A 5,569-nucleotide genomic window follows, 5' to 3' on the forward strand; every position below is an offset into this window, starting at 1 on the left:
TCTTTCTCTCTCTCTCTCTCTCTCTCTCTCTCTCTCTCTCTCTCTCTCTGTGTGTGTGTGTGTGTTGATTTCATTACTGCAGCTCTATAGAATAGTTTGAAACCAAGTATGATGATACCACCAGCAATATCCTTTTTGTTCAGAACAATGCATTGCTTTGGTTATCTGGGGCCCTTTGTGCTACTGTATGAATTTCAAAGTTGTTCTTTTTTTTTTTTTTGGTTATTTTAGTGTTTTAGTTCCTAACTGGCTGTCTAAGAAGAGCGGACTCTCAGAACTCTTGAATTTAACTGAAATTATCAATTCTTTTGCATATCAACTTAATGATTTCCCACTTATACTTAGGATTAAATACAGAGGTGTAAAAATGTCAGATTTGATAGTCTGACCTAACCAGCTCCCTTTGTAGAAGAAATGAAGAGAAAAACAAAGAGAAAGACACAGTTTCATATAGAATTAAAATCAAAACTGAACCTATACCCAGATCTCAGCTTTTCTAATAAGACTATTCTCACATATTGTGAGAGATGAGAAATCCACATACATTAGTTGTAAGTCAGTTCTCTCTCCTCTGAGCTCCCCAGAGTTAGACAAAAATAAACACCATAGATAGGCACTGGAGGACATTTGGTAGGTAAAAACCTGTGGCCTACTTTTTTTTTTTCAGTGAATCTTCTCACCATTGACTAAGGAGGAAGCCAACACAGATATTGATAACCAATTCATCTAAGACCAATCCCAACAAGGACTAAAAGGTTGAATGACACAGGGAATTTAATGTGGATGCCACTGGGGTGCAGGGGGATCACCTGTTCCACTCTCTATACATGTGAAATAGAGTCTCATCTTCCTTCTTATGACAGAAAAGAAAAAGAAACATTATCCCAAACTAGACAACAGATTAGCTGTAAGACCTAACAACAGTCTGGGGATGAGACTTCTCACAAGCTCTATACAGGTCGGCTGCCCCAGGCTCCTTGTTCTGGCAGTGAGAGGATTATTCCAAATTTTCTGGCTACTTGCTCTGTCACCTGAGTTCCTGCCCAAAACTAATGAGCCATTCTTACTAGTGAGTCAGGGAGCGAAATCCCTGAAGGCTGTTTTATGCTCTCATGGATGTTGGTTCTAAGGTTGAGCAGACACTGGCATTGCACCAATAGTGACTGTTGGCCACAGTGGCGTCCTTGCTCTGTCACCACCATATGGGACCGGATGGCTCATCTGGACCCTTCAGCCCAAGTTGTTAGAGTCGGTGTGACCCTACTATGCATATCTACCAGTCGGCCATGGGAAGTCTCATCTTATCTGGTTCTTGTCAACCTGTTCTGTTTCGGTTCAGTTCCACTCTGGCCTTCCATGTTTTGCCTGTCTGCATACTCTTGGAGATGGTTACAAACACACCTTACACACACCGTCATCTTTCCACGTTCAGTGCTGGGGATGCAAAACAGGTTCTTGCATCTACCAGATAAGCATTCAACACTGAGTTAACAGCTCCCTTCTCTCAAGCCCCGGACTTCACTAAGTATCTGCTTATCTAATCCTGTCCTCAGGTTATATCTCTTTGTTCTTGTAGCAGTCATTTTAAACACACATTAATTTTTTTCTTTAAAAACACTGATTCTAAAATTAGCGTAAAATGAAACTTATATTCCCTAGACTATGGTTTGATGGCTTTAACTCATGTTTAGATTTGTCACCCAGAGCAGGGTACAGATAACACTTGTCATTCCAAAATGTTTTCCCACATCATTGCTTTGTAGTCATATACCTCTGTCGTGTCCTATCCCCACAGCCTCAGATTTGCAAGCATAGCCTACTAATGGACTCCTGAGAATATAACATTTTGGAGAGGTAGGGAATGGCTTCTTCCTCTCAATACAATGTCTTTTAGACTCATCCATGTTGCTGTATGTGTCAATAACTTATTTCATTATTGTTTGGACAGATCCTTGCTACTCACCCACATTGACCTTGAACTCGCGATGATCCCCTGCCTCAGCATCTTGAGTGTGGGGATTACAGGCTTGAACCACAACATCCAGCTAGAATTTATTTGTTTTTATAGCTCAACGATATTCCATTGTATAACAATATTGCACTTGGTCTTCCATTCATGAATTACAGGACATTTTGATTGCTTCCAGCTCGGAGTGACTGTAAATAAGATTCCAATAAATATCCATGAGCTGATATTTGTGTGGTTGTAAGTTTCCTTTTCTCTACGGTAAATGCCTAGAGGCTTTTAAGCTCGCCCCTTAATTTGGATCACTTCCCACTTTTGAACCTGGGCTTGTTCCACCCCTTGGCCTCTTGCTGAGACCTGCGCCTTTCCTCTCAGACGAGCAGGCTTTGTGGATCAATTTCATTTTCCTCTCTTCCATCCCACAGCCTTCCCTTTGCAAATGAGGAATTCCCAGAACACAAACCGAGCGGAGCCCATTTGAATTAATCTAAATCTCAGCCCAGCATTTGTTGTGGCTTGGGTTATTGCACCAGTAACGTAGTACCCTCTGCTGGCTGGTTCACAAAGCTGGCTCCGTGCCTGCGATAAAAGAAAAATGATAGGTGGCATGGAGACAAGGGAAAGGAACGGGGTGGGGGAGGAGGAGGGAGGAGGAGGAGTTGTGAGAATGCCCGTAGAAATGACAGCCTGACAGGGACACTTCATGTATTTGATGCTACACATATAGATAAATGCTGCAATATTTTTGTGGAACCTTACAATATTGTCTTCTCAATTGTAGGCAAAGATGGGCTGTCTGGAAAGCTGGACCCAGCCTGGAGCCTGCCACCCAGATTGCTAGTTTGTGAAGCCTTCTGCATACAAATGACTCAGATCCAAACATTCAAAAATGATCTTGGAGGGCCATCTGGTTCTCACTGGTTCTAAAAGCTTCATTCAGCCCTGCTATGGATCCAGTTCAAAAGATAGCAAGAGCTTTTCACAGGGAAGGTTTAATGTGTTCCGCTGACCAAGGCTGCAGACTAGCTTTTAAAACCAGCCAGCCATGATGCTCTGAGGGCTGGTGGATGATGACTTTCATAGGTCAATGGAAGTCTGATAAATATTTAATTGGTGATGCGGTTGTATAGTGGTATGAACACACACATACACCCAGACACAATTCTGCATCACCGGGAAACATGTGTTAATTTGTTTGGGTGTCTGAATCAGTCTGTGATTTAGACTGAACCAGCATGGCAGGCCGTGAGGTCTGTCGGAGCCGTGTAATCATTGTGATATGTCATTTCTCATTTGTAAAGACAATACAGCCAACCTTGCAGTTGGGAGGCTGGCGTTGACTGCCTTTGCCATTTACACTGCCTGGCGCCTTGCCTTCCTGATCAAAGGAAGGGTTGTGGCCTCTGAAGCCAGGGGATGGGAAATGCTGCTCCGGGAGGATCACAGCATGAACAGGAATGGGAGCCTGTGATCTCAACCTCAACTTTGGGCTGCAACCAAGTCCAGAGACCAGGTGTCAGGGATCATGGGTTGCCAACAGCCTTCTCAGCAAAACGAAGTGCATACAGTAGGGGGTGGGACTTGATTGTCTTTTCCTTTCTGTCAATTTTCACTGTCTCACCTAACAATAGTGTCCTGAGAGAAATGTATGCTTCCATGCATACAGGCACACCAACCCCAAATGTAGCCTATGTTGTGGTCTTGAAAAGTTTTCATTAACAATTTCTTACATTTACACAGAGGCTGCATCTGGCTCCCGGAAGCCCAGCAGAGCACTTGGCATAAGGAAGATATACAAGGGAGTTAGCTAAATACTGGGGACAAGGAATAGCTTGTTAAGGGCACCGATGTATAAGATGGCATATGTGAATGCTGGGGTCTTGTTGAAGTCATCGTACCCCTACTCCAGGTGACTCGGCTTTCTTGTGTTCACTCTTAGTGAATCCTACCTCGGACTTGCCTCATCTTTCTGAGACTATGGCTCTTCAGGAGATCTGCCTATTGCTGAACAGCTGAGACTCTCAGTAGTTCTTAGGTGCAAAGAAATTGGTAAGTGTTTTTTTCCAGAAGTTAACATTTGCTTTCAAAACCGAACAGCTTCCGTGTTGACCTGTTCCTCATGGTTCTTCCAGGAGACAGGAAGCATACCCTCTCAGCAACCGGAAGCAAAACTCAATGATAGATGACATGCTTATCTGTCCCAATGCTTCTATTCTATTTGAAAGGGCACTTAAAGTGTCTTCTTTAAGTGAAGGAATTTAGCAGTATTGGGTTCTCAAGCTCTAGACAGAACCTTGGTCTTTAGGGAAGACTTGCAGGAGCTCAGTCATCATTCTTCAGGATGGCTTCCTATTACCCATATTATAGCATAATTTCACATTGGTGTGCTTGTGTGTGTGTATGTGTGTGTCGTGTGCGTGTTTATATGTTTGTGCCTGGATAGAGGCCATACTCTCTGCCTTGTTCCTTGAAACAGTGTGTCTTCTTCACTCAGCTTGGAGCTCATTAATCCAGCTACATTAGTACTAAGGCATCTTCTGTGGGGAGTGTCTACCTGCTCTGCCTGCTCCGGCCCTGCTGGGGTTACAGATACCTGCCATGCACTTGTCTTTTATGTGGCAATTAAGGATTTGGTTATGAGTGAACACCTTATTCCCTGAATTGTCTCTTCTAGATCATATTGACTTGAGATATCTTTCCTGGGAGGGTTTTCCTGTGTCTCTGGTGTGAGTTCTTATAGCATTGGCTGGTCTCTGGAGACCTATTTTGTCTTCATTTGAAGCTACGATGATGACAATTCTAATGTGTGTGTTTATTAATACAAAAGTTACCATCTTGGCCATTTTCAGATAATAAGTTTAGCCGTGTTAAATGCATCCATGTCATTGAGCTACCATCCTCACTAGCCATCCACTGAGCCTTTCTCACCGGCAAATCTGACCGTGGCTATTAAACAATAATTCCTCTCTCCGATCTCTTTTCCCAGACGTGGACAGCCACCCTTCTGCTCTCTCTCCCTATGCGTTTGAACTGGCTTACTTATCTCATCGAAGTGGATCACTTATCTGTTGACTGGTTTATTGTCTCTCAGCATAATGTCCTTCCGGTCCAACCTCACCATAAGACATACCACAGTTTTTCTTTTCACTTTTTAGGACTGAACAATATTTCATTTTGTTTATATATCATGTCTCAAATCTCCACTCACCTGCCCCTGGACCTGTGGTTTCTTCAACTTCTTTTGTTGGCTGAGAATAATTCTGCTGTGAATATGGGTGCCCAGTTACTTCATGACTTCATTGTTTCACTTCTTTTGGAGAAATATCCAGAAGTGGAATTGAGAGAACAAACAGTCCCTGTATTTTTAATTTGTGGAGCTTCCACCCCGGATTTACATAATAACTGCTCTATTTCACACTTACTAGAGATTCCACTTTTTTTTTTATAATTTCATCATCACGTCTTATTTGCTCTTTTATTTTGTTTTTAATGTAGATACCCAGATGGGGTAGAGTGAAATCACATTGTATATTTGGTTTTCCTTCCTTCCTTCCTTCCTTCCTTCCTTCCTTCCTTCCTTCCTTCCTTCCTTCCTTCCTCCCT

At 42.8% G+C, this 5,569-nt stretch overlaps 1 long non-coding RNA gene across 1 annotated transcript in view; it reads left to right on the plus strand.

Moving 5' to 3' along the window:
• The window catches only part of LOC113456059, a 56,682-nt gene that overhangs the window by 14,520 nt on the left and 36,593 nt on the right, over positions 1 to 5,569 (plus strand). Inside the window, exon 2 of the long non-coding RNA XR_003376928.1 lies at positions 3,906 to 4,015. This is a non-coding gene — a long non-coding RNA (uncharacterized LOC113456059). The remainder of the gene's footprint in view (positions 1 to 3,905; positions 4,016 to 5,569) is intronic.

The sequence above is a fragment of the Microtus ochrogaster genome, chromosome 5, assembly GCF_000317375.1.
Source record: "Microtus ochrogaster isolate Prairie Vole_2 chromosome 5, MicOch1.0, whole genome shotgun sequence".
Classification (NCBI taxonomy): domain Eukaryota; kingdom Metazoa; phylum Chordata; class Mammalia; order Rodentia; family Cricetidae; genus Microtus; species Microtus ochrogaster.